This window comes from Stenella coeruleoalba (assembly GCF_951394435.1).
Source record: "Stenella coeruleoalba genome assembly, chromosome: 14".
NCBI lineage: Eukaryota > Metazoa > Chordata > Mammalia > Artiodactyla > Delphinidae > Stenella > Stenella coeruleoalba.
In genome coordinates this window covers 19,113,692-19,137,368 of record NC_137160.1, presented here as the reverse complement: position 1 = coordinate 19,137,368, position 23,677 = coordinate 19,113,692, and the positions used below count along the sequence as shown (strand labels likewise).

The window sequence follows — 23,677 nt, the reverse complement described above, 5'->3', positions numbered from 1 at the left end:
TCTTCACTCTTATCTACCAAAATTCAAGGATAAGTTACAGCTTGACTAATAACCTTCAGTTTTATAATCATAATAGCCAACATTTACTGAGTGTGTTCTATGGGCCAGACTCTTTTAAGTGTCTTACATACATTAAATTATTTAACCCTCACAAAATCCTATGAAGAAAGTACTAATATTAATGCTATTTCACAGATAGGGAGGAAACTGAGGTATAGAAAGTTTAAATAACCTGTCCCAGACAAGACATTTGGCTAAGGGAAGTCTGGCTTAAGGGCCGCACCCTTATCTTCTATGCGCTAAATCCCTTGAGCATGACACCAGTCTCCACGTAGTGGAGGAGACCAATCACACTGGAATATCTGATATACATCTGCCCTTATACCTGATACCCAGAAAACTATATTTATATCCACTCTAGAAAATTCTTGTGGCTGGGAAGAAGGTTTAAAATAAGTCTTAGTATGTATAACTGATTCACTTTGCTGTACAGCAGAAACTAACACAACATTGTAAAGCAACTATACTCCAATAAAAAAGTAATAAAAAAGTAAAATAAGTCTTAGTTATCCACACTAGTGTGCACAAGCGAAGAACAGGTTAACTCAACGAAGTAATGTTTCGGAGAGATGACACAAGGAAACTGGAATTTTGAATACAGGCGAGTTTGAGAACCACAGAAGTTCCTTTGAATGAAGACTTAAAATAAGATGTCTCTTACAAAAGTAGCCCAGCACTAAAATTATCTCAACATTCTATTCACAAAAGATGTCAAGTTCTCAGTTGTGTAACAACAAGTCCTGATCTACTTCATTTCTATTCACTGGAGGATCCTCCCTCTTTCAAATAACATATTTAGTCTAATTCTGACTAAATTTACCAGTAACGGTTATTTATATCAAAATGTAAGTATAGAAAAGTGTGAGGCATGTTTTCTCTTTTTCTTAAGAGGTAGCATCTTGGGAGGGTGGGTGGGTGGTGGTAGGGGACGGTAGGTGAGAAGAGAAAAGCAGGGAAGGAGGCAAAACATCCAAATCCACGTGGGGTAGAACAGACGATGCTTTATTAACGCAACGAGTTTGTCAACCAGGTGGTCCATTACAGTGTATCTGCACAAAAGGAACAAGAAACTGGGGTCTGTGCAGTGTGGAGGGAAAGTCCAACTCACAGACGACAATTACACCTCAGTGGGGAGCGGAGATGGGGGAGGTGATAAGAGCTCCAGGAGCATGGAAGGAGTGTGTCCCTGGGAAGCAGAAGACATGTCAGAAAGCCTGCTTAAGAAGAGGCAGGGAACTGACCAGGACAAGGAGGGAAGGAAGGGGACCAGCCCTCAAGAGCAGAGCCATTCCCCAAAAGCCAAAACCAGTTCAGTTTTCTTCGCGGAATACGTCATTTACTCAGCTTTATGGTCAATTTTTTTTTTTTTTTTGCAGTACGCGGGCCTCTCACTGTTGCGGCCTCTCCCATTGCGGAGCACAGGCTCCGGACGCGCAGGCTCAGCGGCCATGGCTCACGGGCCCAGCCGCTCCGCGGCATGTGGGATCTTCCCGGACTGGGGCACGAACCCATGTCCCCTGCATCGGCAGGCGGACTCTCAACCACTGCGCCACCAGGGAAGCCCTGGTCAATTGTTTTTTTTAATAAATTTATTTATTTTATTTTTGGCTGCGTTGGGTCTTTGTTGCTGTGCATGGGCTTTCTATAGTTGTGGTGAGCGGGAGCTACTCTTCATTGTGGTGCGCAGGCTTCTCATTGCGGTGGCTTCTCTTGTTGCGGAGCTTGGGCTCTAGGCAGGCAGGCTTCAGTAGTTGCAGCACGTGGGCTCAGTAGTTGTGGCACACAGGCTTAGTTAGTTCCTCCGCGGCATGTGGGATCTTCCCAGACCAGGGCTCGAACCCATGTCCCCTGCACTGGCAGGCAGATTCTTAACCACTGTGCCACCAGGGAAGCCCTTTATGGTCAATTTCAACACTGTTGTTACTCCAGAAAGCTAAAACTTAGCATTTAAGGCAACAGAATTAATAATAACAACAGTAATAGAAGCAGGTCAGGTATATCATAGGTATCAGTTCTTTATCTTTGCAGTAGTGTGCTGATATACCCCCCTTGTGTGGGAGGTGCATTTCCATGGTGTAAATACTCCCTCCATGTTAATTTCAAGCTCTCAATGGTTAAATCGCTAGCCTACAAAATTCCTGAATACTTAACTATTAGCTCTCCTTCTTCACATGATGCTTGCAAGTCAGTTTTAGCTCTTGACGACAAAGTTACTTAATGAACTATGTGGGTAAGTTAAAACAATGCAGCTACTCATTTGAGTGTTAATCCTGGTTTTCTGTGTGATCTCCAGGATGATTTTAAATCATCTTACCTCATTTATCAACACTAAGAGTAAATTAGCATTAATCCTTAAATTTTTATGGTATCACAAAAAAATCTGAATAGCTAAAGCAATCGTGAGAAAGAAGAACAAAGCTGGAGGCATCACATTTCCTCACGACACAATATATTACAAAAGTTATAGTAATCAAAACAGTATGGTGCTGGCATTAAAACAAACACACAGAGCAATGGAATAGAATCAAGAGCCCAGAAATAAACCCACACATATACAGTCAACTAATCTTTGACAAGGGCACCAAGAACACATAATGGGGAAAGGATAGTCTCTTCAATAAATGGTGCTAGGGGGCTTCCCTGGGCGCAGTGGTTGAGAGTCTGCCTGCCAATGCAGGGGACACCGGTTCGTGCCCCGGTCCGGGAAGATCCCACATGCCGCGGAGCGGCTAAGCCCGTGAGCCATGGTCACTGAGCCTGCGCATCCGGAGCCTGTGCTCCACAACGGGACAGGCCACAACAGTGAGAGGCCCGCGTACCACAAAAAAAAAAAAAAAAAAATGGTGCTGGGGAAACTAGATACCCACCTGCAAAAGAGTAAAACTGGACCCCATCCTACAACACTCACAAAAGTTAACTTGGACTAGATTAGACTTAAATGTAAGACCTGAAACCATAAAACTCCTAGAAACACAGGAGAAAGGCTCATTGACATTGCTCTTAGTAATGATTTTTTTGGATATGACACCAAAAGCACAGGCAACAGGAGCTAAAATAAACAAGTGGGACAACATCAAACTAAAAAAAGTCTGCACAGCAAAGGAAAACATCAACAAAATGAAAAGCCAACCTGTGAAATGGGAGAAAATATTTGCAAACCACGTATTTGATACGGATTTAGTATCCAAAATATATAAGGAACACATACAAGTCAACAGCAAAAAACCAAACAATCTTATTACAAAACGGGCAGAACACCTGAATAGCCATTTTTCCAAAGACACACAAACGGCCAACAGGTACCTGAAAAGGTGCTCAGCATCATAATCACCAGAGAAATGCAAATCAAAATCACAATGAGATATCACCTCCCACCTGCTAGGATGGCTATTATCAAGAAGACAGGAGATAACAAATGTTGGAAAAGATATGGAGAAAAGTGAACCCTCATGCACTGTTGGTGGGAATACAAATTGGTGCAGCCACTATGGAAAGCAGTATGAAGGTTCCTCAACAAATTAAAAATAGAATTACCATATGATCCAGCAAAGCCATTTCTGGGTAGAGATTCAAAGGAAATAAAATCAGTACCTCAAAGAGATATCTGTACTTCGATGTTCATAGCAGCATTGTTTACAAAAGCCAAGACACCCTAAGCGTCCATCAACAGATGAATAAAAAATAAACAGTAAAGAAAATGTGGCATACATCTAGAATGGAATATTATTCAGCCAAAAAAAGGAGGAAATCCAGCCATTTGTGACAACATGGATGAATATGGAAGCCATTACGCTAAGTGAAATAAGCCAGACGAAGAAAGACAAACAGTGTACGGTATCAATCATATACAAAATCTTAAAAAACAAAAGCTGAATTCATAGAAACAGGAACAGAATAGTAGTTGTTGATGGGCTGAGGGCACAGGTGAAATTGGGAGGTGTTGGTCAAAGGGTACAAACTTTCAGTTATAAGATGAATAAATTCTGAGAATCTAATGTACAGAATGGTGACTACAGTAAATAATACTGTATTGTATATGTGAAATTTGTTATAACTTATATGGGAAAAGAATCTAAAAAGAATAGATATACGTATGTGTATAAGTGAATCACTCTGCTGTACACCTGAAACTAACACAACATTGTAAATCAACTATACTCCAATATAAAATAAAAATTTTAAAAAATGAAGTTTGCTAAGAATAGATCTTAAGCACTCTCACCACAAAAAGGTAACTCTGTGAGATGAGGGCTGGTTAAACAACTTGGTTGCGATAAATGTTTCACAATGTATATGTTTATCAAATCATCACACTGTGCACTTTAAATATATACAATTTTATTTGTCAATTATACATCAATAAAGCTGGAAAAAATAAAATTAAAAATGTGAAAGAATTTTTAAAATTAAAAATGTTAGCATTGGGCTTCCCTGGTGGCGCAGTAGTTGAGAGTCCGCCTGCCAATGCAGGGGACACGGGTTCGTGCCCCGGTCCGGGAAGATCCCACATGCCGCGGAGCGGCTGGGCCCGTGAGCCATGGCCGCTGAGCCTGCGCGAACAGAGCGTGTGCTCCGCAACGGGAGAGGCCACAACAGTGAGAGGGGCCCGCGTACCACACACACACACAAAAAATGTTAGCATTATATTACTTTAGACATCTCTTTCAATGAGGGATTTGAAACAAAATATATCTATTTTTTTAAATCGTCCGTTAATTGACTAAAAATAAATCATTAAGATTTAACTCTCTTCTCATCACATCAGTTTCAAAGCAAATAGGGTGAAGTGTCTTGGGAAACCATTATTAAATTTAAAAATGTCATTTACATCAATATTTAATACATGAATATGTATGACATTCACATGAAATGTATTCCAATTGGGTTCACATTTAAAGACCTTAAAGATTTTTGTTTTTGTTTTTAAGGAAAAACTAAATCCAGATTATTTCAAAGGTGAAAACAAACAGGTTGGAGAAATAACAAAACAAGGCCAAGGCCTCTGTAAGTCACTGTAACATCAGCTTGCACCGGACAATTTTTATGCTAAACTTGCAGCCCCCGAGCCTACTGCTTTGGCTTTCTCAACCATCACAGGGTTCACTAAGAAATGATCGACTGATGTTACTATAACATAAAGGGTGGTAGATATTCAGTCGTATATTACAAGTGTGGCTTCTGTCCCTTGTGAAATGACCTATGAATGTAAATGTGCAGCAGGCAGAAAAACACGTTCCGAGACACAAACCAAAGGAACCCAAGTATATTCACCCAGATAAATACAAGTGTAACACTCAAAAACACAAACAAAAGATGTACATAAAAAAAAAAAAGATGTACATAATATGTTTTGTAGCCAATCCCATTTTCCTTACACTGTAGGGATCTTAGCGGCAAGAATGCCACAAATGAGCATCAGGCTAGCCAGGTTCTATTTGCCGAAAGCTTGGACAAAGTGATTTACCTTCATTTACTCATTAGTGAAATGAGGAGTTGGATTAGATGATCTCTGAAGTATCAACAAACTCTAAAAGCAAGCGAATAAAAAAATAAAGTCTAAGTGATTTACTGACAACTTTGACTCACAGTTTCAGCTTGGAAATTGACAAAGACACTTTACCTTCCTTTGAACAAGGTATCTGGCATCTCTGACTTAATATAACTAGAATGATTCCAGAAAGAAAGAACATTCTAGAAATTTCTGGGGAAAAAATGTGATAACAGCCAAGGAGTGGAAGTTGCTAACTTAGTTTCAGAATATTCCTTCTACACGAGGACTATTAGAATGTATTTCCTCCTTCCTCAAATGTGCATTAAGTGCAGAGTTCTAGGAGGGTAAACTTTGTCATGAATTGCCTTCCTAAGGCAATCTGGATTCTTCAAGGTGATTAAAAAGGACATTCACAGCATTAGGCAGCAATGAAGTAAAGAAGTCACGTAGCCTTTTTTAGTTTTAAAAAAATGTTTGTTTCTCTTAGAATTGTATTTCATCAAACATGCCATTGAATGTAAGATACATCATTATCCATTAACCACTAAGAAAGAAAAAAAAAGTCGCCAATTAAATTGGCATGCCATAAGTTTCTGAGATGTTAACATGTGAAAAAGGTGTCTTAGAATCAATTCACTGTTGCACCGTAAGGCTTTGGCCCAGCACGCCCAACACCTTGGACAAAACCATCCTCCAGGAGGAATCGTAACGATGCAGGTAGGTCGTGAGTCCCACTGGACTCAACCCTCTCTCTGCACCCACGTCATACTCATTAAACTTTTTTTTAAGGCAACTTATTTATCATTTATACTAAACAGAAATTAGGAAGAAAACACTTAATGCAGGCGAAATATGTGGCTCTTGAATACTTTCTGTATTTCTTATTCTTTTCAAGGGCAAAGAGCTGCTGCCTTATCCATGCGGTTTGGGGAACGTGTCAAACGTTTCTGAAATGTCCGAAGGCTACCAGCACATACTCTCCCGCCTCATTCCCTATTCTCACAGTCACAGACACGGGGAGCTAGAAGGTGTCTCATCAACTATCTGGGCCAAGGCTTCATTTGCAAGAGGTAGAAACTGAGCCTTAAAAAATGCTGAAGGCAGGATAAGAACTCAGTTCCCTGACCTCCAGTCTATACGCTGCTAGATTCGAAACATTCTGCTCGATCATTCCTACCTTAGTTTACAAAGGACAACTTAGAAGAGGAGTCTTTTGTCTACTTGTCTGAATTTCCTCCAACTAACTTAATAAGAGTACCTTTCTCTAACAGTGTCCTTCAAATGGGACAGAGAGAGTCTGAAACAAATTACTCAAGGTTTCTTAGATATTCCTTCTCACCCAGGTTCAGTGACAAAGGTTCATTAAGTTGTAAATAATGAATGAGAAGAACTCTGTAAATCAAAGAAAGAGTAAAAGCAATGTATTCAATATTCCCTCACACTGTCCCTTTCTCAATAATTTTTTTTTAATGAATGCAATGAAATATTTTCCTCTTGTTAAACTTAAGATACCACTAAATCATTCCCAAATGTAGGAAGCATTCTCGGTGTGACTCAGTCCAAACCAAGCCCTGCATGTAGTACCAACCCTAATAGATGCTCCAATAAATGTAGCTTCATGGGAAGACACTATGACCAAGCAAAGAATTAAACAGTATAACTCCTGTGCTGAAATGTGTATAATAACTTAAACTCTTTCCTCATCCCGAAAGTCCAGCTCAGTATCTCTAAGTTTTATAGGAAATGCCCTAGCCAGGCAGTCCATATGTCTGTAAAGTTAGCTACATTCCATGAAATAGCGTGGTTATGATCTCAGGGAGATTCTGCAATCTGCCCCAGACAGGGCAGTGTCAGGTTTGGCAGGAAAAGAACAAGAGTTCCACCTCATCCCAAACCACTTATGTCCCAAGCATTACTGTTGCTACACAAGCCAAATGTCCCATTATGACCTTCAAAGAAGACGCTATTGCTGGGAACCTAGGATTAAGATACGCTTCTGCTTCTGCCTAACCCCACCATGAAACACTGGGTGTACCCTGAAAACGAGTTTTTCATCCTATCACATAAACCCAGATCAACTGAAACGCCATGGGCCAAAAACTACCAAGACATTTTACACTATACCAGCTCAGTTCATCAAGACATTGGATCTCATGTTTTTCTCAACCTTAGATGGCCAGGTAGTATCCTCAAAAAGAGACTTCTTTTTGGCCAAAATATCCCAAACCGAGATGGCCAATGGGTTAATGTTCTTTTCTGAGCTCCTCAGTTATGCTGCTTCCTGTGTCTGAGGGCTGGCAGGCAGGGCACCCCTGTCGGAGCTGCAGAGAACTCTGCACATATCTCTGCTGTGTTCAGTCAAAATGAAAAGAACACAAGATGGCCCTCTGACACAGACAGCTGTCGATTAGAAGGCACACTCACACCTGGCCGGACAATGAGCGGCAGCGGAGGTGACAAGCGCTTAGCTAATCAGCTTGCCTATAAAACCACAGCCCTTCCCAGCACTACTCACATCAGCCCATGAGGCGACAGCACGTACAGTCTGCAGCTACCCTGTTCTCAGTCTCTACGTGTATGTGTCTCTCTCACTCGCCCACCCCTGTGTGATGAGGTCTGTGAGAAAGTCTCAATACAATATGCGTAAAAACAAAAATCAGGGCTTCCCTGGTGGCGCAGTGGTTGAGAGTCCGCCTGCCGATGCAGGGAACACGGGTTCGTGCCCCGGTCCGGGAGGATCCCACGTGCCGCGGAGCGGCTGGGCCCGTGAGCCATGGCCGCTGAGCCTGCGCGTCCGGAGCCTGTGCTCCGCAACGGGAGAGGCCACAGCAGTGAGAGGCCCACGTACCGCAAAAAAAAAAAAAAAAGTCAGACCAAAGGAAACTGATAAACAAGAATAGGAAAAGAAATCCCTGCAGCGAAATGAACCAAAAGAAAACAAAGTGATAGACTAACCTATTCAGGGCTGCTTCACACTGATACTGACAAAGCGATAGCATTATAGGTAACCAGACATATGTATTAGACAAGAGGCAAAATGATCCGCCCCACCTCTTCCCCATTCTCCATCTTGTCTTTTGTCCCTCTAGCCACCAGAGAGAGCAATTTGGGGCTAGATCCTGGTAGAGGAGGCTGAAATTCTGAGCTTTACCAAATATTTAAATATTAGGGGACTTCCCTGGTGGCGCAGTGGTTAAGAATCTGCCTGCCAATGCAGGGAACACGGGTTCGAGCCCTGGTCCAGGAAGATCCCACATGCTGCGGAGCAACTAAGCCCATGCACCACAACTACTGAAGCCCGTGTGCCACAACTACTGAAACCCCGCGCACCTAGAGCCCGTGCTCCACAACAAGAGAAGCCACCACAATGAGAAGCCCGTGCACTGCAACAAAGACCCAACGCAGCCAAAGATAAATACATTTATTTAAAAAAAAATTTTTTTTAATAAATAAATAAATATTAGGAGTGGGGGTAGGGTGGAATGAATTGGGAAGTAGAGCTGAAGGGAGAAACTCAGGGGATCTGGAGACAGGAAATGTTGAGTTCCTCAAATCTTCCACTGATTTTCTTAATTAGCTAACTCTTTAGCTCAAAGATATTCCCTCTAAACTAATAAACAAATGCTAAATTCACTAAGGAGCTACCTTATGAGCCTGACAGATATTTTTACCCATTGATAGTCAAAATACCAATCTCTCTCTCTCTCCTCCCTGCTCTTTTACTTCTCTTTGGTTTCTAGAAGAACAGCTGGTTGGAAGCAGCGAATCAGGAAGCGAAACAAGGGGAGACAGGCAAAGTGGATACAGAGTCGAATTTGTGGCTGTCCACCTGCAGTCTGGAAGCTGAAACAGCAGCAGTCTACTTTAGATAAAGACGAGTTAACAAATTACTACCTCACTGAAGGGGACCTTCAGGTAGCAGAGACCTTCCACAGCCACCCTGTGTTCTGACCACTTTCATTCGACTCTTCTTCCTTAGATCCCCCAACCAAGAGTCCAATCCGCCTGCCGCGCCGAGAATAAAACCCCTCAAGGTTTTTATAAAATCATTTTTAAAAGATCATGAAAGAGTGAAGAGAAGTGGGAAGAGGAGATACTGGGGATGAGTGTCCTTCGTCTTTTGAGAGTCCAAGGAAGAGTCCAAATTCAAGGCTTTTCCAGCTCTGCTCCAGCTCCAAGAACCTTGGAGGTACCTACAGTTGTCAAAGCCCGGACAAAAAAGGCAGTAAGACCATCAGCACAGGGCGACCCTGTGGCAGAACGTCCGCAGGGCCACTGTCTTCTTGCTCATCCCGGGAAGACAAAGCTGTCTTTCTTTGAGAGGAAGTGTGAGAAGCTACTCAACCTGCACCTGCAATCGTAACCAACAAGCAGGAACAGTTCTAGGACAGAGCCTGAGACTGGCCACCGTCTCTCCAACACCAACACCTACAGCTTATCAGTCAAACCAGAACAGCAGGCCCTGCCTCCTGCCAGCTGCCAGGTAGCTCAAGAAGCAAACTGGGTCCCCACCCAGGGAATCCCTATGGCAGGGTGAACGGCCATGTCACCAGGATGCTAGTCAGTTGGTGAGTTTCTAAGGGCTTGGGACACTTCTGCTCCCTCCTCTGCCCATGCTGTTTAAAGGCTGTATTAGCATCCACATAGACCCCACCCATGGACACCAAAATGCACCAACATCACACGGCCTTGGACTCTCAGATCACTTCAAACTCTTCACCACTGTTCCAGCTAATACCAAAATGGGCACCTTCCGATAGAAAGCTTTTTCCCCCTTACGAAATCTTTGCTAAGCATAAAAATTCAAGAAGCAGAACCACTATAACTTCTGGGTCAAATGTCAGTTTGTGATATATAATATTGTAGTTTTCCCCAAATTTCATCAGCACTGAGTATTTCTAATATCGAATTCGGCCTTTTATTTTTAGTTAAGAAAGCGATGCTTACCATGAAAAAAGAATCAAACAATACCGCAGTACGTCAAGGAAAAAGAAAAAGTATTTTGCATACATATGAAAACCAAGGAGGTCATTCAGGGCAAACCCAGTTCTTCCCTGTACACAGCTCAGAGCAGTGATGGGAGCAGCCCCTGGGCCACGTCACTCCCCTATCTCTTTCACCAGCTGGAGCTCTCTTTTACCAGTTGAAATACTGCGAGGGTCCAGCCCACCGTCATGCAGTCTCCACTGTCCCCTGGGGAGATGGGGACCAAAGGGGTGCTTGGAACAGCAAGAGTAGACACATCACAGAGGCTAAGGGAACACTGGCTTGCCACCTCAGGCATCTCTTCTTGGAGCCTTGGACATCCAGGCACCATTTTAACGTCAGAACAGAAGAGGGAAGAAAGCAATCATTTCCCCAAAGGAGGAAGTTATTATTAAAAAAAAAGCCCGGAGGACTTCCCTAGTGATCCAGTGGCTAAGACTCCACACTCCCAATGCAGGGGGCCCGGACTCAATCCCTGGTCAGGGAACTAGATCCCACATACCGCAACTAAAGATCCTGCACGTGGCAATGAAGATCCCGCGTGTCACAACGACCCAGCGCAAACGAATGAATGAATGAATGAATATTAAAAAAAAGAACAAGAAGAAAAAGAAAAAGCCCAGGCTCTAGAGAAATCAGGACTGGAGGGAGGTGGACCACCTAACTGTCCTGCTCAAGTGCAAGCCTAGTTCAGACTTTCATGGAATCCTGCCTTTGTTGCTCTGAGGCTTTTCATCTGTAAGTTCATTCCACATCTTCTTTCTCTCAAGAACACGGCACGTGCGTAAGCTCTTGTTTGTGGCAAATGGACCTTCTAGGAATCACATGTATTGAAAATAAGAGTATTGACCTTCCCGCTCGGCCAGGCTCACAGTTTGGTTCTGACCAGAACAAGGGCCATCTCATCAGTCCTCTCTCTCCAGTTCCATTAGGGCTGCCTGACACCCTATCTTGCACACTTGCTTCTTAGTTATTGCAAAGCTTTTACATATTTAGGGATCTTTTCCATCAGAATATTCTGGAATGGCTAGAGGCTCAGACACATGAATGATATCTGCTCACATGTGCTTTTTATCCAAGTTCACAGCTCCTGGTCACTGAGGGTAAACAGTGTTATCAGTGATTATTATGGATTTAGTCAAGTATGTTTCATTCCTGTCATTTATGAGTACTTGTGTTGGCTCGTATTTACAACGTTGGGATTCCGTCACTTTGGTAACCTTCTGAGACGACGTTTTTCCAGTGTTACAGTGACATTTCAAAAACTCAGTATTTACAAGCAAACAACATCCTCTGGCTCCACGACAGCGCGATTCATGGTAGCGGAACAAAAGGACACTGGTCTAGAAATTTCTTCAGGATGTATTTCCAACTACTTCTGGCTATCACTTCATAGTCTAGGGTGGCCCCGTGGCCTTTGGAAGAAAGAGGCTACAAAGACATCAAGTAAAATTTCAGTGTTACCTGAGACTGGAATTCTAACTTTTGTGTGGGTCCACGTGAATGAAGTCTGCTGTGTGATGCTGAGAAGTCTCTTAACATCTCTGAGCCTTAGTTTCCCATTTGCTACTAAGCAGCATTGGGCACCAGGTGACATTTAGGTCCTTTCTTACTGTAACAATCCATCCTGAAGATTTCAAAATTATACACAGACATAAAACTCATTATCATCATTTTTTTTCCACGTCCTACCTCAAGGTTATGAGGAAAAGAATCCTGTGCAGGAAACAGGGAGAAGCAAACCATTATCTACTCAACTCATCCACTTCTTCCCTTTTCCTACCCACCTTCTGCCAAGCAAGATGGACCAGGGGCAGTGAAGGAGGATGAAACCTGAGTGACAGAAACACAGTTGGTATTACATTCACCCCTGAGCTTCAAAGCCTTTCCATTATCAGGTGGACCACGGTCCTTTCAGCAGTGGAGTAGAGAGGTACTACCACCGACAGGTAACAGACAACGCAGGAAATACGCACCACACTGTATGCGATTTGTAGTTCCTTATGGGAGACATTCAAAATATTCTTTCTTGGCCCTCGAAGGACAATGCTCTTGATATATAGATTGTGGAGGTCATCATATCCTCTTTAGAAACGCAGTCTTTCCTACTGACAGAAAGAGGTCTCAGTGCAGGAAGCCGGATGATACCTAAGTTAACAGTGAGAAGAGAGCTAGAACCATCTATGAGAAGACCCTGTGGGCTACTGGCGATCACAAAAAGCTTCACCAACTTTATCCAGGGATAAAGAAGCAATAGAGAAAATGACAAATCTGGAGCCAAAGGACTTTGTCCCCTAGTCCCACCTCTGCCACCTACTATTAATAGCGACAAAATCGCTCTGAGTCTCTGTTTCATTATCAATAAAATGGGGATTAAAAAGAGTTCCTACCCCACTGGGGTCACAAGTTATATAACTTGTTATTGTTGTTGGTTCATTTATTCGCTTACTCATCCATCCACTGACTCTCAAGCAAACAGAGTGTCCCCTACGAGGCATTCGGGAGAGAGTACAGGCCTAGTCCTGGGCCCTCTCTGCCCGTAGACAGCGTGACAACGCTTGGGAGAGCACAGTGCATCAGAGGCTACCCGAGCACGGAGGAGGGCCCCCTCCTTCTGGCCTGGATAGAACAATGCGTGAGCTGGATCCTGGACACAGAGTGTGAGTTATCTGGTAAAGGAATATAAGGAGAGGAGAATGAGAGGCAGGATGAAGATATCCCAGGCCAATGGAAGGGCCCTTGTAAAGACAGACAGGACCGTGCGAGAGCCCTCAAGGGCAGCGCGGGCAGCTCAGTACGGCTGGAACACGAGATGTGAGTGGTGAGTGTGAAGGCCAAGGCTGAAGGCCGAGGCAGGGGCCAGGCTCTCTAAATCCCGTTCAAGACGCTAAGGCTGGGTCCCCAAAGCCATGGAGGGATGCTAAGCAAGGGCATAACAGCACTGGGGATTTTTGGAGACAATCACTCCAGCAGCCTTGTGAGAGTGGGAAGGTGGAGGTGGAGGGAAGTGGAGGGGTGGGGACAGCAACAGTGGTGACGGGGATGCGGGGGACGGAGTGGGTCTATTGCTATAGGAAGCAGAATGGACCAAATCTGAAAACTGCGGGCTTATGGGGTGGGGGAGACAGGATAATCTAGGACGGTGGCTGGGGGACAGTCACCAAGCCAACAGACACAGATGGAAAGACTAATCCTGAGAGGAAGTTCAATCAATAAAATTCAAGGTCAAAAGCACAATACCTGAGGTGAATTATCTCATCGGTAACTGCCAGATTTTACTCTAGCCCCTTGAAAAATATACCCGAATAGATGTGAGAACGTCAATGTGAAAAGTTATGTGTTAGCGCCTCAGGTTAGGTGACTACGCTATTATTAGCTCAAGCCCTCTCCCAAGACAGTGATATCATGACCTTGGGGGTGGGGGTGGGGTGCTATTTCACGATAAATATTTATTAAACACCCAGCTGAAGGTGTGGTGGAATGCAGTATTGTTGAATGTTCTGATATGTTCCACTTGCTCACTAAGGTTCTACAGAGCTGACCTAGGATGTCTGCATTCTATTTCTAGAACAATACGTGTAAGTATCTAGAGCCCTGATCAAATGATCTGCGCCAGGTAACTAAGAGGACAGAGCGGACGGACTCCACAGGAGCCTCCAATCTTGGTTCTGTGAGTAGATCTGCAGGCACACTATGAAATTTGAGGGGGTAGTAGAGTTAGCTAGGGTATGGTGAAATGAAAATCTGCTTTGTAATGAAGTAGGAAACGGAGACAGTCTGGAGTCCACGAATGATAGGGTGGATGTGTTTTCTGCCATAGGGAATAGAGCAGAAGTTCTCCTAGAAATAAAGCAAAGGATAATCCCCTTCCCGACACACGAAACACCAAACTTAAATATTCTTTCCATTGAGAAAATGGCACCCACAATTTGCACTCTGAAAACATATCTTACTTGGTAGCTAAGTGGGAGTAGGAATGAGAGAAAGTGGTCCATATTAGTGACTCCCTGGCTGAGACAGTTAAATGGCAGGGATGCAGGAAGACTCCTTGAGGGACAACGTCAGTAGCAGCAGCTGTTGACACTCTTCTTTGTCACATGTCACTGTCCACAGCAAATCTTTTACCACCTCTGGTGTTATGTCGTACCAGTCACTCTACACATGACAGTTCCGAACTGCAGAGCTCAGAGTGACAAACAGACTTCACAGTTCAAAAGTACTGGTAATAAATAGATCTTTCCACAGGAGTGAATCACATCCAAGGAAGAAAAAGTTGAGTTGATGGGGACTTCAAAGGAGTGGTATAGCCTGAGTCAAGTTGTATTCTCCAACTTGTGCATGAGTTGTGTGTGAAAAGTTTGTTTAGAATTTATAATGCATTTTTCTACTAAAAAAACTTATAAAGTTGAAATACTTCTAAGATCTTGAGTTCTGATTCTCTTGGGGTTTTAGAACTTAATTGTAAGCAATGACCCTAAGACTCTAGGATTCAGGCTTGTGCCCACACTAGGCTTTGAATCCTGTGAAACATAAGAGGTGCAGAAAATATCCTAGTTGATCACAGACTGAACAAAATCTCGTAGGTCCAGGCAGCCCCCAATGGAACCAAATAACCATTGGTTTTAAGCAATATTCTTATCAAAAAAAGAAAATTCATCATTGAAACATGCAACTATTTTTAATCTGGACTGGTGATCAATAACACTACCTGATTTTCTCTCTTCTCTACGGTAACTATCACTAACATTTTTCTCTCACTTCATCCTGTGAAACCATCTACCTTTCAACTGTCATGAGAGGATATTTTCTGAGTCTAAACTCGCTTTGGGTCAGGGACCCAGCTCTCATTCCCTTTCACATACAGTTCTTTTGAAGAGCACAAAACATGCTTTCTATGATACCATGTAATGAGTAACCTTCATATTCTCCCAAAAGGGTACATAGTTTTCTTCCTATCATAGAGTCGGCATGTTGTCTTTAGATTTTTCCATGACTATATGAAGCAAATTTATAAACGTTTCTTCTTAGATATTCACTGTAAGAGTAGCATGATTAACTCATGATGAATAACTATTCATACTCACTACTATATAACCATGTAATATATATTGACACCCTACATACCTTAAGTGGGAATAAGGTTATGCTTAGTTTATTTCAGTGAATATTTTACTATTATTTCTGTTTGGATAAAAATTATTTTATAGGCATCATTACTGACCCAATCTTCAACAAAATATACATGTTAAGGTAAGGGATTTAATCCAATAGGAATCTACGTATATATGACTTGTATGACCTACTAACTCATTCCCTCTTCATATTATTTCCTATTCTGCTATTAGGATGATCAAACGGATCTCAGAGAGGCTTGTAAAAATCTCTATGAAAGCACAAAATGAGTTAAGGTTTTGATCGCGATTCTGTAACCTTTATTTTTATTTAATAGTCACTTCAGAATTAGAGGTACATTTTAGGATCCTTTCCCTTTGACTTTATTTATACCGTGTTGATGGTAGTCAGACTCAATGTTTCCTTCCTGTAGCTTGTGTGGTACTTTTTTTTTATATGTAAAGATGAAGGGAGAAGGAAAACAAAAGTAAGAAAAAAATGAAAGAAACTTACCATCAGAGTATGAGAAGAGCTAGCTACTTAGCTAAATAAAAATAACATATTTAGTGATTTGTAATATAAGAATAAAATGAACTCGCTGGGTCTCAGGAGGTCTGCAATATGCAAAAGGTATCTTGCCAATTTAATTGAGGTAGGAGTTATTTAATTTTTTACAGGTATAGTTTTCAATAAAACTACATATGCCTATAATACTGCAATGGCAGATGTGTCTCGATTATTAGAGGTGGGCTCAAGGGAATATATACAATGGATCTTGAAATCTGTAAGCAGCTGTTTGGGGGGGGGCGGTGAAATGATGGGGGAGGGCACTGTACCACACACATGTTCCTTAAGTGCAGCGATGTTTTGTTATTTTACTGCAGGTGTATTACAGAGATGAAATTTAATAACTTACTGTATACAATACCAATAAAACTGAAAAGATTCAGTGCCCTGCTGTTCATTACTGTGGTACAAATGAGCCCGAATAATTCTGTGTGCATGCACGGGCAAACCCCGACACAGAGACCCCTACGTCTAGAGCTCTGGAGGATGGCCACTGCTTGAAAAACCTCAGGGATGTTCTTCCTTAATTGCTTTCTTATCACTGAACTCTCATCCCAAATTCACGTAAACGTGACTTTGAGGTGGGTTAAAAATAAGATATATTTGGTATTTTTTTTTAATGTCATAGAAAGCCTTCTTCACCAGAAGAGGTCTTTCGAAGGGACGGGTTAATGGAATGAAGGGATATATAGATTTCCTTAAGTACCATAAGAATGTTAATATATTGTGATAATATTTTCTATTCAACAGAATCTAGGGAAGGGCTAGTCTAAAGATGCTATCCCATCAAAATTTGACCTCTCCCTTTATTAAGTACAAGAAATGTCTGATAAAGACAAGCGCCATACTGTGAAAAAACGTGTGTGCATCAGAAATGCTAAAGCAAATGCAACTACGTGTTAGTGCCGGTTTTCTTCTCCCAAGAACTTACTGCTGTCAGATAATAAATAACACAATGAACATAAAAGGTACTTGCTTTAGGAAGCTCGGTTTAGTTTATCTGTGAGTGAAAGCATCTGTAAAGAAATCCACATAAACATTGAGAACACACACGCTCAATTTTTCAAAGGATGGGGTTCTTCAATTCTAAGCAGGTTACCACTATCAGGCACAGCAGCAGACTCAATATCTGTCCCTTTCTTAAATATTTACTTCTAAAAAGATTATGGGGTTTTGTCGGTAACTTGCAGTGTTCCCACTATTTTAACTTGGGGTTTCAGTTTTAAGAGTTTCAGGAGACATTTCCTAATGATGGAACCATTTCAAGTATGATCACACACAGAGGAATAAATGTTTCTGCCATTTCATATTGAAAAGTGAAATTCAGCATTCTTCTGATGCTGAATGGTGAGTCTACTGTCTTTTTTATGGAAAGAAGCTATAGGGCTATAGTGACTTCTACAGGATGGGTAGATATATTTCAGCATTAAACTTTACCAAGTACACCTCAATTGCTCAAAAACAATTAAGTCAATTGTTTGTTTAGTCATTAACTGATTTTCCCTTTTCTCTTTACATGTCAAAAGTATAAAGATGAACTGTAGTCCTAATTGCTAGTGGTTATTAAAAACCCCTCAATACTTTTCATAAGAAAAGAGAAGTTAATCCGAATATTCTGGTGAAATTTCATTTAGGATATGAGGACACCATGTTTTTGGTGTCTCATGAATCATCTCAAAGCAATGTCAAAGGTTTTTTATGTGTTACCTGTCCTGAACTGTTTAGAAAACTTGCCTATACTCCTAACACATATTTGTCATTTTATATATGACAAAGTGAGTTAAATGTCATAAACAAAAAAATTATTGGGTCACATTTAAAAGCCTGCTAAAAGTATTGATTTAGAACTTTCTATGTAGTTCTTGTATTTGGGAAACAATAATTTGATCTACGAGGAATCCAAATTTGTGTAATTGCAAACCATATTCTGCCTGCATTGCACAGAAAGGAAGGCCCAAATATAGTCCATACATTTTTAAGAAAGTGCTCGTGCTGTTGCTAAAATGTGAATTGGCATATTCTACCCCAGCCTTGTCACAGGAAATCTTCATTGGTTTTAATGAAATTGCACATGCTAATTCTGAAGATGTTACAGAATAGATTATTCATACAGGCACATGTGGTGTATTTAAAAAAAAAAAAACAGAAAAAACAGGCTGGGCTGTAAGGAACCGTGTGGCCTGCCCTCTTCTCTGCCTTTCCAGCCGTGTTCAGGGTTGACCCTGAGAAGCTACTCCATTCTAAGCAATGTGTTAGACCCAGATTCTCCAGTGGGCCTGGAATCTACCAAAAGTGGTTTTCCAGATGGGCTCTCATACAGACCTACCTGAGTTTAGAAACCTCACCATGAGCTCAGGGCTCAGGGAACCCAAGTTGGAAAAGCACTGGCTTTAAAACCAGGCATTTTAAAGTCCAAAGCCTGGCTCTGAAACTTAGCTAGGGTGAGATCTTGGGTCTGCTTAATTTTTTTTTTTTTTTGCGGTACGCGGGCCTCTCACTGTTGTGGCCTCTCCCGTTGCGGAGCACAGGCTCCGGACGCGCAGGCTCAGCGGCCATGGCTCACGGGCCCAGCCGCTCCGCGGCACGTGGGATCCTCCCGGACCGGGGCACGAACCCGTGTCCCCTGCACCGGCAGGCGGACTCTCAACCACTGCGCCACCAGGGAAGCCCCCATTTTCTTAATTCTTAAATGAAGATAATAATAATCACCCCAGGGGTTTTTACTGGCACCTAGTATTAGTCCCCCCAGCTTCCTCTACATTGAGCCCAGACTAAGGTTTAGAAATTCACTCATCAGCCACGTCTGGGTTGTGAGTGGACGTACGGCTCCACTATCTCAGCGATCCTTGATAGAGTTACTTCATCGGGCATCGCAGCAACCCACCTGACTCAGTCGGTCAGCCACCGATGGCCAACCTTGCGAGATCTTTAAGAACAATTACTAAAATATAGAGGAGCAATCTGAGAATTTGAGAAAAACCTTGGTGCTTATAAAAAGACTGATCTAATAGGTGGGGGTACAGAGATTGTCACAAGGTTCCAAATTTCAGCAAAAGAATACTAGAGTTTGTGTACAAGGAAACATAGCCTATAATCACATCTTTCCTCCTGCAATTAAAGCAGTTCTGACCATTAGCCTGAGCCATAAGCTATACCTTAAGAAATCTGAAGGATGCTTTAATACTTCCAGTCTCCTCCAGGTAAGGAACCATGTTTAATACAAGGATTATTAACATTTTACTTGTATATGTATGAACACTGAAATTGACAGCACTGAAATGAACAATCCAATAAAGCTCCTTAAAGAAGAATGTCAGCTATAAACGTAGAAGGAATGATGGAGTTTTAAAAAAATCACTAGTTCAAAACCCTCTGGGTTCAGGCAAGTGTCATCAATGCATGCTAAAACCATCCGGTCAAAAATGGTTGGGGAACAGGGATCTATGCCCAGTGCTAAAGTATAAACACAAAGATTGTTTGCTCACTTCGTCCCAGCTTACCTTATAAATACTACCAAATGTAAAATAGATAGCTAGTGGGAAGCAGCCGCATAGCACAGGGAGATCAGCTCGGTGCTTTGTGACCACCTAGAGGGGTGGGATAGGGAAGGTGGGAGGGAGGGAGATGCAAGAGGGAAGAGATGTGGGGATATATGTATATGTATAACTGATTCACTTTGTTATAAAGCAGAAACTAACACACCATTGTAAAGCAATTATACTCCAATAAAGATATTAAAAAAGAAAAAAAGATTGTTTGCTAATTACAAAGGGGAAAAGGTTTCTTTACAATGGACCGACCTGGGGGTCTCCACTTCTACCAAGTGGTTCAAGTCAGTGTTACCAGTAGCAACACATCTTGACATTATACGCCTCCAGATGAAACGCAGTATGAAGCACATAGCATTAACTATGAGATACTCAGGCCGAAATGTTTAACTTCCGTCTGAATCAGCTTTTCAAGCCGAATTTTCAATTTGTAGGCAAGACAAGTGATAGATTAACAAATTAAACAGCACCACAAATAAATAATCCAACAGTTCAAGTAGGGGACATATTTTTCAAGACAACTGGCCTGCTCTCTTTAAGGTAAATATCACTTTTTTAAAAGTTACAGGAACTGTTCTAGTTTAAAAGAAATTCTAAAGAGACACAGAAGCAAGATACAATGCATAAATGCAATGCCTGGGGGGAAAAGGAGCGATGAAAGACATCTTCATGGGGACAAATGAAGAAATTTTCATCTGGATTGGGTATTAGGTTAGGAAACTACTGTTAATTTCTTTAGGGGTGATAACTGTATTTTAGTTAAATAGGCGAGTGTTCTTAATTTTCAGACACATGATGAAAAATCTAGGGGCGAAATCTTATCTGATCTGCCGCTTAAAAACGGGGCACTGAAAAATATATATACTTACACATACACACACCCAAGGCAAACGTAACAACTATTAACAACTGTTTAAGTGGTACTCCATTGTATTATGTTTTTCAACTCTTCTGAGTTTTTGAAATTTTATACTATATAAGATTAAAGAAAATTCTGTAAATTAAATAAATGGTGCTTGATTCTCCCCCTTAACGTCCAGAAAGCTGCTGGTGGGGATTGAAGGGAGGGTATATAAGACCTTCCCTTTGTTTTTCCCCCTTATACCTAACACTTCACTTGAGGGCCAAAAAATATTTGTTCATCAACACAGTGAAAAAATGGCTCCATTCTCCCCTTTGGTGTGTGTTGGGTGGCTGTCGGGAGAGGGGCATACCCATAGCAATGCCCCCACAACAAAGGAGCTGCTGACCGAAAAACAGTGCTTGGGGGCAGAGTCCCGATGGCATCACCCTGCAGATTTGGTCCCTGTGATTTCTGACACCATCGTGATTTAAAATATTCTGTCCCACCATCCACGCCAGCAAATTCAAAAACCACAGGCCTGGAGTCTGACCTTTGGTTCCAATAATGCACCCACTAGAAGGAAACCAAGAACATCTCCAATTCCCTCCTTTGGGAACCTTCAGACCTAGAACAGTGAGGCCACCAGGCTAGGATTCAACACCAAGAAAGTCAGTGACGAGTGACCCTCCAGGATCTGATCTCTATGTCATTCCAGGGTCTGCACTGCACTTTCGAAGGAAGGGCTTCCAAAGGACTTTCTTTAAGAGGGTATGATTTCTGGTTTTCGGAGACAGAAAAAGCGCTGCTCACTGTATGGTTCTCACACACTGCTATTCAGCCTTCACTCTCTCAGAATGATTCCTAAAAGTGATGCTGGGGAAATAAGCCTCAGGTCGTCACAATCCTCACCCTGCCAGGTACAGAATTCATATAGGGCAAGATAGAGCCGACCTGGCCCCTGCCCTCCGGCAGTTTACAGACTGTGGGTGGAGACCAGCATCCAACAAACATCAATAGTGGCACATTCAAAAAGCACCATGAAGGCAAAGCAGAGCGCTAAGGCAGATACATGGATGGAAGAGGTTCCGAGGAAGGTTACGTAGGACCAGGTACGAATGACGGCACACTATAAACAAACATTTAACCATAACGCCAAGTTAAAAACCAACACGTATTCTGCTTCCACAAGACCTAAATAGCTATTTTCATAAGAAGAGACAAAGGATTTCACAGCTTTTCTGCGTATATCCTTTCTATTTTGATTTCAGATAAGAAACACTGGAAGGGTCCAAAAGTTTTAGAATTAAGGAATTTGTAGTTCTTTTTGTATCAAAAATAAAAAGAACTAAAAGAAGAAAATCCATTCTTAAATGTGTAATTCATTTCAGAACCAACTACAGAGGTTTAATTTCAATGAATCCAAAACAACTTGGTTTGTGAGTGCACTGAATCACATACAGAGAAGACCTTTACGTGTCCTCTGCAGCTGCAAAGTTTCTGCAGTTTAACAAAGGTATCTGAGATTAGGCCTAATTCTTAAATCCCGTCAGTTTTAAGATCTAAACATCAAATAACTTTATCAGCATAGTCCTATTTGATTACTTGCTGAGAAAGAAAAAGAATGTGGATAAGGTTAGAGCCTTGGACTTCACTAGAGAAAACAAGATACGGGCTGGGATATTCAGTTGTGGGGTTTTGTATAAAGATTTCGAGGCATCTTACTGATTTTCAGAATATCACTAATTTTCACTGCCTTTTAAATGAAGTACATATGCAATATATTCCTATGTCTTGAATAATCAAAGTAAGGCAAGAAATCTAAAAGCTTTTTCAAGGTCAGTGGCAACACTAGATTTTGAACACAAGTCTTTAAATAGAGCAGATTCCTATAGAACATTCTAGGAAATCATCAAACCTAGCTGCACATTAGAATCACTTGGGGAGTTGTCAGAAATGCAAAGGCCCAACTCATAAGATGCGATTTTAATTGGTCTCAGATAGGGCCCAGCTCTCCACATATCTCACACACACACACACACACACACACACACACACACACACACACACACACCTTGCCCAGGAGATACTAATAAAGAAACCATTGCTTTAGACTTGAGCTATCTCCCAGAAAGAAAAGACAAACACTTCCTGATAATCAATACTCAACTTCCATTTAAGGGGAAAACTTCTGCCTTAATACCAAGCATTTGTGTTGACATCACCACCTCACTCAAAAACAGTAGATCTCGGGGAAGATTAAGAAAGACAAAAAAAGTTTGCAGTCACCAAACATCCTATTCAAAGCAGCAAAAGAGGCCAAAAGTAAATGACATTTTTTCCCTTTTGTCATGCACAGCGAGGCCCATTAGGTATTAGCTATTGGTTATCGTATTAAGATTGGACTATCCTGTGAAAAACTTTATTTCCGCTCATTTTCATTTCGGTCAGACTTTCCATTATAAATTTTATTTTCCCTGCCAGTAAAAAAAAAAAAAGTAGTATGAGGTTGCAATTTGGCAAGAACATTTCAAGCCTGGGTGTGATTTCCGTACTCCAATTTGATTTAAATTAGTTTTGCCATATTTAGTGAGAACTAAAAAAAGTCCGTTTGGCCACTTTGGTTTCTATGGGTTTATTTTCTATACAATTTTGAAAGGCTGAAAAAGTCACCGAGTTCATTTCTGATAATTTTATATGGAAGTGCATTAATGAATTCATATCATCCCATTACTATTTTCAATGAAAACAATTTAATCGCTAATAAAGAACCCGCCGGCTTTTGTTTCTCAGCTAAGACACCCACTTTTAAAAAGTCCCATGTCTATCACTATTAGTGGTACATCCTCAAGAGACACATGACGGATATGTATTTTTTTAACCTGATGCATTCTGAAACAACAAACATTGCAAAATAATAATTTATTTCTCCAGGACAGCATTTGGCTACCTGTTGCTTACCATCACTATTTCTCTGCACCAAACAAAAGGCTATTGGAACTGGAAGAAGCACGTTCATACGTAACAGTGCTCATCCCTGGAAGTCCACAGGACACACTGTTATAATACGAT

At 41.6% G+C, this 23,677-nt stretch overlaps 1 protein-coding gene across 19 annotated transcripts in view; it reads right to left on the bottom strand.

The window, feature by feature from the left end:
• The window catches only part of TCF4 (transcription factor 4), a gene marked incomplete at its 5' end in the record, with an annotated part of 357,231 nt that overhangs the window by 151,250 nt on the left and 182,304 nt on the right, over positions 1–23,677 (bottom strand). The gene's annotated exons all lie outside the window — the stretch shown is intronic.